Source organism: Gadus morhua, chromosome 4 (assembly GCF_902167405.1).
Source record: "Gadus morhua chromosome 4, gadMor3.0, whole genome shotgun sequence".
In the NCBI taxonomy this organism is placed as follows: Eukaryota; Metazoa; Chordata; class Actinopteri; order Gadiformes; family Gadidae; genus Gadus; species Gadus morhua.
The window spans coordinates 25,978,813-25,993,120 of NC_044051.1; the positions used below are offsets into that span (position 1 = coordinate 25,978,813).

The 14,308-nt window shown below is 42.2% G+C and overlaps 1 long non-coding RNA gene across 1 annotated transcript; it reads right to left on the reverse strand.

Annotated features, from left to right (window-relative positions):
• Positions 1-2,544: 2,544 nt before the first annotated feature.
• LOC115542574 (uncharacterized) lies at positions 2,545-12,145 on the reverse strand. The gene is made up of 3 exons (XR_003976570.1): positions 11,941-12,145; positions 7,555-7,598; positions 2,545-2,699 (listed from the first exon to the last, which is right to left on the reverse strand). It is a non-coding gene; the product is annotated as an uncharacterized LOC115542574 (long non-coding RNA).
• Positions 12,146-14,308: the final 2,163 nt, after the last annotated feature.

A 14,308-nucleotide genomic window follows, 5' to 3' on the forward strand; every position in this document is an offset into this window, starting at 1 on the left:
TTCAGGCCAAAATCTTGCAAGCGAGCCGCTGGGTGAGGTGCAACGAGATGGAGCACTTGTTGAGTAATTTCCTGTAGGGCTGGAGCCACAGATGCGTATGCGTCCTTTGAGACCCCCTTTGATATATAAGAGACTCCAGTCACCTATTGCATCACTTCCTTTAGGGCTTCGGCCACGTAATTGATCATTGTAGTATAATTGAATGCCCTCTTTCATATGTATGATACCACCACCACTGGGACGTTGCAACAATTCTCCAAATCCATATTGGGAGGGGTGGGGGTGCTTGTGGACAGTAGGGGTGTACACTAGACATAAATAGGAAGCAAACTCAGAAGGAGGACTGACCTCACACATATTTAATTAATTGTTTCAAATAAACCTGCCTCGTTAAATCAAGGAGCTTGGTGTTTTGCTTTCAAAAATAGGTCTAAACTTTTCTGCAAGTCTAAACTGCAGAAAATAAAAACATCCAACGTGCCTTTTAAGGATACCTTGGAATATCTGTCTAATTTTTAACCATCGGATCTTAGTTTACGACAAAAACAACACAATTGACGGCAGCTCCTTTGCCGCGTGTTTTTTAGAGCCATGTAAGGATTAGAGGGGGCGGTCGATAGCAACCACCATAGCAACCATGACAATTAAGTGACGTGAACGCAGCCCCATTGGAAAAAAATAGAATACATACCTTACACACTCAGGAGATTAATTATAATTGAATTATTATGACCATGGAGCCTTTATTTGCATGGGTTTACATTTCGTTCTGTGTAGCATGGAAAAATCTGAGAAACACTCCCACTCAGAATGCATTGGTTTACATTTCAATATTTTGAGCACCGTTATTCTTATGTATTTATTTATTTATTTTCAGTTTTTGAGGAGGTGCTTCAAAGATGCAAAATTGTCTGCAATCATCCAAAATCCAATGGAAAAACCCGTTGGCTTTTTGTCAAGGGAACCCCGGGCGACGCTCACTTCCGGGTTGGCCAACATACGTCATCCCTCCACCACTCTATACTGTAAAAACACATGTTCAAGTTGAATGATAATGCATGAATTTTTTCTTTATTCTGCCATATTAACACGGTAAATAAATGGCAAAACATAGGTTGAGAACAAATTCGTATTTGCGATATTTTCAATAAATCGTATTCACGGACAAAATACGTTATTTAGACAAATGTAATTGAGAATGCCGAATAGTTCTCTGGGAACGTAATTTTGATGAGATAGGGTTGCTCTGTCAGTTGTCAAAAAAAGCGGACGGACGTGGACTCTATAGCAACGACCTCAGCTACCCAACACTGATCAAAAAAATTATGGTTTCTCTCAATCAAAGCACAAAACAGGACAACTGATAGCCTTATCCCATACATGTTGTGTAATTAACAAGGACACGTTGGTGTAGTTGTGTTGAGTAATGTCACAGATTTCACTGTAAAATTGCCGTTAATGTGCAGCCATCGGGTCTTCCGTTAGCCAATGGGATGAATGCTCATAGCTTCATAAATTGCCGTGGAGGGATTACATTGTGACGAGTGGAAAACCCCATACGTCGAAAAAATAAGCGCAAGGGTACCCTTTAGTGTCAGAAGCTGAAGCCAAAGTCACTGACCGTTCGTCAAAAATCGACGCGCTCAGAGTGAGAATGTGTTGGTCACGGGGTCTAGGGGGACGGTTTATGCGGTTGCACTTGTTCTTCTAGCCATGTACCGAGAGTGATTGTTCTGCTTTGTTTTCTGGATTAAAACGGTTCTTATTACGTTGCCTACGTTCTCCCTTTCCTCTGGCACTACAATATCATATTTTTCACCAAGAATAAAAACTGTGTCTGCCATTATCAAAGAAAAAAATCCTAGAAACTATCCACCCCGCTCTGAACGTGTTAACATTGGCTTCCAAAGACAGGAAGCCAATGTTAACTATCCTACTACTATCCTACCTCTATGTTCCCTACGTTATGATTGTTGATTTAGTGATTATCAAATAAAGTTCAACTGGGGATGACTGTGTTGTCATCGTTTATAGCAAACCAGGCATTTTCAGATTTATTAAACTTTGATAAATCTGAAAATGTAAGTAGTATACTTACTAATTGTGATATTTTGAAGTTGAATACCTCCTTTGGGATGCTACTATAGCATGTTTCCAGGCTCTAATACTAGAAAAAAAACTAATCTTTCTCATGCTGTCAGTTCCTTCATCCATGGTTTTCATGCTTTCCCGAACATTTATTAAAGCTCTGATTGCAACGTTGTCGGTAATACTCAGATTGGAAGCAGTATTAATCATTGAAGTCCCACATGAAAGAGACCATAATCTCAAATGCATGTTTAATCTCATGATTTCTGGCTGAGGTACAACAAAAAGTGTGTGTACTCAGTTTGTGTCTTTGTAGGCACTCCAGACACTGACATTGATTTAACTAATAAGGAGAGATTTCAATATTATTTCTCCTTTAGAAAAGACAACAAACATACCATAAAACATATTTTATTGAACATTATTTTGGTGTGTGTGTGTGTGTGTGTGTGTGTGTGTGTGTGTGTGTGTGTGTGTGTGTGTGTGTGTGTTATTCCAACAGCAGAATTAACATATAACATATTGTAACATATACAGGTCAGAACTAAACAGGACTTTATTTTTGGTGATACTGCTCAGCTGGCTCCCACATGTCCTTCCAGGCCTTGTCACTGCCAGAAAATGAAATAGCAAACAAATTAACAGGAATTAAAGCTTAAAGGGGACATTTCATACCACCAGGTGTGAGTGTGATTAGCCGTTACAAGCCGTTTTGAAAATCTGCGTCTTCTGACATAACAGGTGGGCGTGCCCGCCTAGCTGTGTGACGGATAGATGAGCAACGTTTGCTACAGTCCACTGGGTAGGCTTGTAGACTCATCTATCCAGCACACATCTAGGTGGATACGCCCACCTGTGATGTCAGAAGCGTCACATTTTCGAAAATGATTGTAATGGCTAATCACACTCACACCTGGTGGTATGATATTGGTGTGTTCACATCACTGGGGCCAAGTTTTGTTAACAGAGTTGCCCAGTTGGTGACGTATGGTTGACTAGTGACGCGCATAAAAATGGCGGAACTTGAACGTTTTACTCAATATAAAAGAATCAACCTTCATATCCAATACTTTACTATTGATTGACATTGTAACGTCTGTTGGCATGAATTTGCTCAGTTTTAAACGTTGTGTACTGGTAAACCAGCTCTAGGATAAGGGGAGGTGTTGCCTTCCATACAGTGGCAATATTGTATGTGCTTCTCATAAATAAAAGCAAAAGGATAGTAGGTCATAGACATCAAGGAAATAAAGGCATGCAAACTTGAAACTGATCCTACTAAGTTCTGTTCAGTTCTGACTGTTTCTTTATCGGATAAAAAAACCCTTCTGTGAAGAACTTTTAGATTCCCAACCGGCTGTTTCCCAAGTGCACATGAACTGTCGCTGTCGGGAACACGCGTAAGCGTGAGCGTGAGCGTCATCACTGGCAAGCCATCTCGTTATCACCAGGAAAGTGAACGCCCCTTTAGTCCCCTTTAACGGATGACCTTGATTCTGACATAACACTTTTTGTCTCCAATTTGCTTATAAAACATGTTTTGCATGTTAGTTTATCATGCTATAGTGCATCTTAAAGGCCCACTATGCAACTTTTTTAGCCAAAATTACATTAAGTATGCAGGTTGAGAGTTATGCTGATGGTTCTGCATCCATTTCTGGGTCGATTGGTGGGTGTGTCATTTACCCATGTCGCCTCTCCAGTGAAAAAGCGCATATGCAACTTGCTCTGTTCGGACCGACACAATCCGGATGTGACGCAACGGAAGTATCCTCGAAAATGTAGTCAGATTGTAGTTTCGAAAATGCTTTACGGCACAGACACACACCCAAACATGGCACCGGCTAGATATAAACAGCCAGTTGCGAGGCAATTGTTGCATTCATCATGGATCAATCGACTAATGGTACGGCCACACCAACCGCGTTACTCGCGTTGGATAACTACTGATGATGTGTTGTTGCAATAGTAATCCTGCTCAGTACGAGAGGAACCGCAGGTTCCTCTCGTACTAACGCGCCTAACCTGACGCTTGATCATTGTGTGTCACAAAAATGGTTCAACGCGCCCAACGCGCATGTGGCTGCGCTAGAGTCCGAGGTAGGAAACCCAAACGCCGCCGTGTTTGGGTGCATGATAGAGTTTAGATCGGGTTAGATTAAATAATCTCGGATATAAATAACGATCTCATCTCATCGTCATCTGTTTATCCGGGGTCGGGTCGCGGGGGGAGCAGCTCAAGCAGGGGGCTCCAGACTTCCCTTTCCCGGGCCACATTGACCAGCTCTGACGGGGGGATCCCGAGGCATTCCTAGGCCAGTGTTGAGATATAATCTATCCACCTAGTCCAGGGTCTTCCCCGAGGTCTCCACCTAGTCCAGGGTCTTCCCCGAGGTCTCCTCCCCACTGGACGTGCCTGAAACACCTCCCAATGGAGGAAGAGTGAACGCTCCGTTCACTTGCATGGACAGAGTCTCGTAACAACGGTGCGGTAAAGCGAACGCAATACCGCCCCCGCTGCTCCGATTCTCCGGCCAATCTCACGCTCCATAGTACCCTCACTCGCGAACAAGACCCCGAGGTACTTGAACTCCTTCACTTGGGCTAAAGACTCATAAATAACGATAATCGGGTTAAATAACTTCACATGGTGTGTCTGGTGTGTTTCCAGCATTCGTAGTGTTGATCAGCAGAGAAATAGTCCGCCAAGACGTTGAGGTTGCTTAGCAACCAGAGACGCTGTCCATGCAAGTGAACGGAGCGTTCACTCTTCGTCATAACTATCGAACCAAACATCCTTCACATTTACCGAGCGAACATTATGAAAGTAAAATGCACATTTCTCGCTAAAAATGTTTCCATAAACGCATTTAATGGCGTAACTATGTTACTATTTCCACCCAGAATAAAGAAAGATGTCGGCCGTATCCTTCTGTGCAAGGGTCACTACTCTCTGTCAGTGACGTCGGGTCAAGCTCCACGCTGATTGGCTATCGTCGCTAAGCGTCACGCGTTGAAAGTTCTGAACTCCGGGCGTTGGTGCTTTACGGCACAGACCCCGAAACACGGAACCGGCTCGATATAAACACAAACAACTAAGGGATTGTTATATTCATCATAGATCAGCCGACTAAAAAGAGACAGAGAAACCCAATGTCGGAGGAACAGAAGAAGAGAAAAGGGAGACTGACCGACAGAGAGGCCAGACACGAGTAAACTTTGGGCAAGCTTTTCAGGAATAGCGTGAACTGAAAGAAAAAGAAGACTGCAAATCAGACGCCGACTCGGCCGTGTTGCTTTTGAAATTGAAAGTACCCTTGGGTGAACTTTGTCTTCGTGGTATTCTTGATGTTGATAGTCTCTGTACAAATGTGTTTGCTCAACCATTTTGTTGTGAGCCCTGTAAAAATTGTTTTCTCGACCGTTTTGTTGTGAGCCCTGTATGTTTCTAGCTTGCTTGGTTGCAACCATATAAACACCTTTGTTTCCATGGGTGTTTTGCTGTTCGTCCGTCTCGTCCCCCAGATACAGACTGAAACCCCGAATCCAGGTTCTTGTTTATTTAGATTATTATGTTGGCCAAACCTCTTACACTGATTGTTCTGTTCAACCTAAGATATAACAATTATAATCTAGGATATAAATTCTCCCCGTCAACTATAAAAAAGGATGGATTTATGTTTATTGCAATACAAATACACCATTTTAAAAATGTATAACCTTGCCTACACTTTATGAACATCTACTTCGGACATGGCTCCACGCATTCGCCGGCTTCTTTGAAAACAAATGCACATGGCTCGCGTAGAAGTGCATGGGGAAGGGTCGTCAACGAGTTGTTACGACAGTGTTGTGAAATATCTACTACGAAGCTGTAGGGGGCGCTGTGTAGAGAAATGTGCGTGCCAAAATCAAGAAAACAGCCAAGGAATGCCCGAAGTTGCATAGTGGGCCTTTAAAAGCAATTCAAGTGTTTGTGTGCAATTATGCTGGTGTCAAACTAGACAATCATTTTGTGTGTTCCGATGGTCACTGTGTGAAACGATTATAGAGCAATGGAATCGGGCCATGGGGGCTGAGAGACTTGACGGATGGTCACCGGTCAATAACCGCCCACAGGAGGGCTCACTATGGCAACAGCCTGGTACCTGCAGTGGTGTAGTCTATTTTATTGTAGTGGGTATACTGTGATGATTCCCTCCCAGCCTCGTACAAACCCGTCCCACCGGTACGTGTACGTGTGTGGCGCTTATGGGGTGTCGCACCACACTCACCAACGCAGGGGTCTACAACCCGCTGATTTAAGAGTATAACGATTATCAACAATCATGGAAAGCTGAGTAGGTTTATCAGTTTTAATAACAGTATGAACAAATAGAACACAAAAATGAAAAGTTGTCCTTTGTATATCTATAGTAGCAATAGCACATGCTAAACAAGGACAAAATCTACTCAAAATAATTTAATGAACTGTTTACAACCATGGCTAACCAGTGCATGAGAAGGAGATGACAGGAGACTAATGTTTCACTCTTTCAATTGCTCTAATTTGAGCTCTTACTGTTGTTATCTAACATACCATACAGTAATTGAATTATGTAAAAGTGTGAAATTACTGCACCTTAAAAATGACCATGAATTAGCTATACTCTCATTTGCATAGTGATTAACATTATGAATTTCAATTGTGTATACCAACTGTATGTTGGCTGACATTTAGCTACCTTTTTTTCCCTCCACTCTAACCAAGGATGCCTGTTATTAAATTCCCTAGCCTGACACCCAGTCTGAAAGGCTGGCCAGGGGGTTCTCATCTAAAAGTAACAAGGAGATATAAAGTGGGATTAAAACATTGTCTTCTGTTGACTACTTATTATGTAGTTTACACATTAATATGGGAGGACTGGACACACACGCGCGCGCGCGCGCGCGCACGCACACACACACGCACACACACGCGAGAAGGAGGGGCTCGGCCCGCCAACTAACGTGCAGAGATGCAGGGGCAGCTTCGCGCTTCGTAACAGAGACAGGGCAGAGCGCAAGCGCGCAGGGGGAATTTTATGAATGGTGAATGTAGGAGATAACTTCCCCTGCTTAAAGTATTTTATTGCAGTTATACCCAACCGGTATTTGCGAAAAATAAACACAGAAGAGAAAGATCTGTCACAAGACGATTGATACGTATCCGTGCACATTTTTAAGTGGGTATACGCAAATCCTGGTGCGTTCCTAGTGGGTATACGGCGTATACCTGCGTATTACGTAGACTACACCACTGAGCCTGCAGCCATAACAGCCCTTAACAAAACACCCAGATAATTCACTTCGTCTGCATGCTATCTTGTTGTGTTTGTCCTGTCATTATCTGTATATGTTGCATGCTGTCCATAACTGCATTGTGATGTGATGCTCAGTTCCATGGATGCAACTTAAGTTGTTTGTTGTAATTTAGGAAGAACTTACCATTTCGTGCATGATTGCCACCTAACTTTCACTTCTGCTCTTCCCTAAAAGGAATGACATTAGAACAAATTATAATTAAGAAATAACATGCAGTAGTTATGAGGGAAAGAAGCATTTGTTAAATATATCTGTAGTATGAAATTGCTTAATGTATTTTATAATTCATCCATTTCCAAAAACCACCTATGAGAGCAAAGCTGAAAAAACACGCCCGATGGTGTTGGTAGACAGCTGCATAGATTAACATGAGAGTGTTTGTGTTCTGCGACACACACAAGTAAAAAAAAAAACATCAGATAAGCCATACATCACAGTTGGCTACATCCAGCCTAGTGATAAATATTTAGAGCTAAAACTACAGCTAGGACAAGCCCTGCACTCTGCTTATGCTAATGTTCACCATTTCAGTGACTTTATTTTAGAGAGGTTCACTAGCATTTAATGGAAGTGTAATCAACAGCTGTAGCTTACATGTTGCAAGTGCTGGTGACGACCAGTGTTGGTCAAGTTACTTCTAAAAAGTAATTAGTTACAGTTAGAAATTACTTCTCCCAAAAAGTAATTGAGTTAGTAACTCAGTTACCACATTGTTAGAGTAATTAGTTACTCAGCAAAGTAACTGTGGCGTTATTTTTCATGTTTCATAACGCTGTTACGTTCTGTAACATCTTTAACGTCAAAGATGTTTATATTAACTGATTGAAGAATAAAAACACTATATACAGTATTTTAGAACATTTGGTATTTATTTCAACTCAATAGATTGCAGCCTGCCATATGATGCATAGAATTAAAACATATAAAAATAAATATTGAAAATAAAATTCAAGTGCAAATATAAACTTGGGTAAAAAGAAACAAAGGAAATTCTGGCCATTAAGTAGTGCAATTATCTGTACTTGTATACCATTGCACAATAAACATAACACTATCCAACTCTTAAATATTCAGTAGAGTAACAAAATGAAATATTGAAAATAAAATAATATTCACACACTTTGCATTCAAGTACAAAACCAAATACCCAAAAAAGTAAACTTGGGTAAAAAAGAAACAATCGAAAATTTGACCTTTAAGTAGTGCAATTCTCTGAACCTGTATACCATTGCACAATAAACAGAACACTATCCAACTCTTAAATATTCAGAACAGTAACAAAATGAAATGTTACAAATAAATAATATTCAGCTATTCACACTTTGCAATCAAGTGCAAAACACACAAATGTAAACTTGGGTAAAAAGAAACAAAGGAAGATCTGGCCATTAAGTATAGTGCAAATCTCTGTACCTGTATATTATTGCACAATAAACAGAGCAAAATCCAACTCTCAATGTAGCTTAACATGTTGTTCATTCTCAGTGAAAATGATCAATGCATTAATCTATCTATACTGAAATACTCCTCTGATCTAACAATTAAACCAGTGGTTGTAACGTAGGAGGAGAAGCTTTTCAAATCTTCTGTCTGACAGCCTGTTCCTCTTCGGAGAGAAAACGAGTTTGCCCAGGCTGAACAGTCTCTCAACAGGTGCACTAGATGGAGTAGCAGCATTGTAACGTAGTGAAATTTTCTTGATGAGAGAAAATCCACACAGAGAGTTTAAGTTTTGTTCTGAAGATCTAATATGCCACCTGGTTTTCTGTTGAAGAGGTGTCCTCATCCTCCTCAAAAGCAAAGAAATCGCTCTCTTTGGCTGAATCTGTGTGATGTGAAGATGTGCTGCTGGTACCTGGCTGTGGTTCTTCATGGACAATTTTACGGCACTCTGCCAGCAAACTTGCCTTAGCCTTATCCTTTAACTCCTGTGACCGCAGCCAGCGAAGTTTGAATTTTGGAAGAGTTACGGCAGCAAGTATCGCCTCTTCATTTCCCAGGACATCAGCAAATCTGGTTTTGATAGCCTGAAATTATAAAAAATAATCACATTAAATGTATGTATCAACACAAATCAGTGTTATTATTATTATTATAATTAGTAGTATTTATTATTATGAGTACTACAGCAATGTTCACTTAATAAATAAAAAGTATTCAATTCATGGGTTCTTACTTTGACTATGGCGTCAGGAAGGTCCCTCAGTATTTGCAGGCCACTTTTAAGGGCTTCTGTCTTCAGCATTAATGTCTCCATCGTTGGTAGGAGTGTACCATGAAAACAGTTGTCTTCTCCCTGAAGTATATCTAAAGCAACTGTAAGGGGCTTCATCGCAGTACAGTACTTCTTTAAAAACTGGCGTTCCCTTTCTGTTAACGCTGTCAGTCCTAATTTGGAGGAGATGGTGTTAAGGTCTGCCATGGATATTCCACAGATTCGAGCCAGGGCATCATAGAAGGAATTCCATCGTGTTGTACAAGGTACAAGCAGCTTTTTTGACATCAACTCATCAACTGTTTCAGCAGCCAAAGATGATCGACTAGTCTTGTTCCATAGGGCAGTACATTTGGCAGTAGCACTTCTGTAAACAGCCTTTGTTGCAGGTTGCGACAGCAGCCATTTGTCAACATCTGTGCATGAAATCAAGTTTAGTGTGTGCGATGCACATCTCTTGTGGGGGGGCAAAGTGATCACAACATCAGGATCATCAGCAGTTGCATGCAGAGCATCATTAATGTCTGTAAATGTCACCTCATCTTCATCTTCAGAATCACTCTCAAGTGGCTGGTACCTCTTAAATGCTTTAACGAAATTAGAGCCATTATCAGTCACTGTTGCTGTGATTTTGTGTGTTATCCCATATGTTGAGTGTATATTGTCAAGCTCAACTGCAATGGCGTCATGAGTATGATGCCCCTTAAACCGTCTGCAGGCAAGAGCTGCTTTCTCTCTTTCCATGTTATTTGGATTGATCCAATGTGCTGTCACACCCATGTAACTTTTATTGTGGGCAGTCCAGATGTCTGCTGTAGTTGAAATGTACTCTAATTCCTCCAATGACTTTTTGAGCTCAATATTCATTTTTTCGTATTCATTGTCGATGAATTTATCAAAAGTGTTTCGGCATGGGGCAACCCCCTGTCCTCCTCCTCGTATTGGTATTTTTGCAAGGATAGCTCTGAATGACTTTGACTCCACAGTGGATAGGGGTAGCATGTTTCCAACAACATACCCTGCAATCAGTGTGTTCAGCTCGGCCTTGGTCACCTGTTGCTGATGCTGACCCGAAAAATCGAGGGTTGTTTGTTTAAGAGTGTCTCCGTTTCCTTCTCTGGAGCTCACGCTAGCTGCATTTGGGCTTGGGGTTGGGTTAGCAGCTGCAGCAGCAACAAGTGTCATGTTCGCATGGGTTGATGTAAGGTGCTTTATTAGATTTGAATTACTTGTGGCAGACGTGGATAAAGTTTTTTTCCCTGGGCATAGCGTGCATGATACATAGACATTTTTGCCTTTAATTTCCAAGAGTGAGAAGTAGTGCCGGTACTTCCAGTTATTGAACGCTACTTTTGAATTTCCCTGGCTCGTCGCCATTGTCGCTGTCTTGAGCTGTAGTCAGAGCGTGCAGTGAGACAGCGTGAGCAGGGCATCCGCGCGCCCACCCAGCCAATCATCATCGCGTTTGCAACGGTGTCGTCATCCCCACGCCCTGCTCTCTCCACGCAGCTGGGGTGTAATATGACACCGCACGCTTCATTCAACCAAATTGTAGTAACGCGCCACTTTACATTATCAATAACGATAACGGCGTTGTAACGATGACAAAAGTAATTAATTAGATTACTCCGTTACTGAAAACGAACTCCGTTAGTAACGCCGTTATACTTAAACGCCGTTACTCCCAACACTGGTGACGACTCATCTATTTTGTCGTATCTTTGCCTTTTAGGTGTGTTGATTTGTGTAAATATGTAGAGGCGACTACAGCGCACATAGATAAAAGAGCACTCTGCACTGCTCCTCTCCTATTTTCTCTTACAAACCAATCCAATCAATCAGCTTCGGTGCAAAAATCACAGAGGGGCAGCCCCAATGTAAAATTTATATTGGGGAAACTGAAAGAATCAACTGATTGTTGGGCTGCCTCATTATCCTTTCAGCCTGAAAGCCTGCTGAAGGCTGCCAGTGCATTATCAGAAGTATTACCGTTGATCATGAGTAGAGGCCTTGATTGAGTGATAAAAAAATCGTCATGATTTGAAACTCAGTTGACGATAGGAAAGACATGACGAATCAGATCCGACTTGTTAAATTCTTAGTCGGGGACAGCCCTTCACTGCACAATTATTTTTTGTGTTTTGAAACATCAAAGGACTACAATTTGCGTTTTCTTATATAATCCTCAGATAACACTGTGTTGTAGAATGAAAAATAAATCGATTGTGAACCTTAAATGTTTTCCCATTGTATTTTACTAGAACACCAAGAGGAAGAAAGCAGAACATACTAACATTTGCAACTCTTTTTTTCAAAATCTTATCATACAGGAACACCTTCTGTGTCCTGTGTTTGCGGCATTCTAAAGAAAAAAAAGAAAAAAGTACAAAACGAATTAGACACCCAAGTATTAAGAGTTCTAAAGCAGCAGCTCTAACAATTTCATTTTTGGGTAGTTGACTTCTACCAGTTAAACGGTTTAAAATAATACTACACTATGTTATACATGTCAATCAACTTATGGTGACATGTGCACGCGGAAAACTAACCACATGTGCAGGTTGAACTTGTGTATTTACAAAGTTTTGCCGTTTTACTTGCAAAGGTTTTTTTGCTCTTACTTGCAGGACATACTAATTAATATATATATATATATATATTTGTGTGTGCATTTGTTATAGCTAGGTTATTAGACATGAAGAAGAGAGTGAATCAAACCTTTCACCAGTGGGAGAGAAGGCTGAGAGGAGGTGAAGGGTGGAGGGGGAGGTGGCTGAGAGGGGGTGAAGGGTGGAGGAGAAGAAGGCTGAGAGGTTGTGAAGGGTGGAGGGGGAGGAGGCTGAGAGGGGGTGAAGGGTGGAGGGGGAGGAGGCTGAGATGGGGTGAACGGTGGAGGGGGAGGAGGCTGAGAGGGGGTGAAGGTTGGAGGGGGAGGAGGCTGAGAAGGGGTGGAGGGGGAGGAGGCTGAGAGGGGGTGAAGGTTGGAGGGGGAGAGGGCTGAGAGGGGGTGAAGGGTGGAGGAGGCTGAGAGGGGGTGGAGGGGGAGGTGGCTGAGAGGGGGTGAAGGGTGGAGGGGGAGGAGGCTGAGAGGGGGTGAAGGGTGGAGGGGGAGGAGGCTGAGAGGGGGTGAAGGATGGAGGTGGAACAGAGGGAAAAAGGTGTAGCACAAAGTTGTCTTCGGGTCCTGGTCCTGGCCCTGCTCCAGACCGAGCACTGTCCGCCATTGGCCCAGGCACAGCTGTTGATGCGCCCTAATATTTAGATAAATAAATAAACTAGATAAATAAACTCACTTCCAAGGAAAAATAATAGTAAGTAGTTTGAAGACATCCTACAGCAGTGGACTCTTAAAAGCTCAGATAGATGAGGTGGTATATGAGGTTTCAATGCTGCAATGGGCTAGAAGGGATGGGCAACTGGCGGCCCGCGGGCCGGCATCCTCACTCAGTCAGGCCCGCACATAATAAAAAATAAAAAAAAGAATAATAATAATTGATCGAGTTACAGAAAACTTTCCTCGCCTGTGAGACAGGCGAGGAAAAACCACTATGCTTAACGTCTAGACAGGTATTTTTTTTTTATTAAAACAACATGTGAGGCTGGTGGACAGACATTTGAGCTGTATTATACACATGGAAAAAAAATTGTTGCACCTTTACAGTCTACAGAGTACACTTTTTTCCTTGTTTGTCCTCGAATCGATTACTCGCGCCCATCCCTATATAAAGATGTATAGACCAGGGGTCTCAAACTCAATTTACCTGGGGGCCGCTGGAGGTAGATTCTGGGTGAGGCTGGGCCGCATCAAGTTTTCCACAAAAAAGTACAAATATCCAGTCTTCTCAAGCTTTAATATTAACAGTTCTGTAACATGAATGCTCTTTTGAACATGAAAGGCTCTTTTGAACGTGAACGGCTCTTTAAAACATGAACCTTCTTCAGAACATGAAGTGTCCTTTTGAACATATGGCTTTTATTGCCTACTCCTTACTGCCAGAGACCTGGCAGCGCTTCCTCTCACACAGCTGAGCCACATTTGGCTTGAGAGAGGAAGCAGTTGAGACCCTCAGGATGGCTTGAAGATGCTCATCGGTAAGTTTGGGCCTGTACTTTGACTTATTGAAGTTCATGGTGGAGAAGAGCTTTTCACACAGATATGTGCTCCCAAAAAGGCACATGGTCCGCTTGAACATCCTGCAAAGCTCAGGGAAGGTGGGGGGCAATTCTCTCAAAAATTGTCCAAGCTTGTTTACTTTTCCACTCACCTCCCTGAACTTGGCTTTGAGTTCAGAATTGCACTGCAGGTCAGTGAGCTCCATTTGAAGCGCAGCAGGGGCATCTTGCACATCGAAAGAGAAGGGGTCAGCAAAAATTTGAAAAGTGGCTCTGTGTGTCTTGAAGTCTGCAAACCTTTGATCAAATTCCTCCTGTAGTTTCACAATGGCATCAGTATACTTCTCAACAGTGAATAGCGTGCCCTCATCCATGAGTGCCTTGCATGCTGGGAAATGGCAGAGGTTTGTCTGAGAGAGCTGGGCTTTCCATAAGACAAGTTTTGTGGAGAATGCTCTCACGTTGTCATAGGCAGCACTGACAAGCTGCCCCTGGCCTTGTAACTTCTTGTTCAGTACATTCAGCTCCTGTGTGATGTCAACAAGAAAA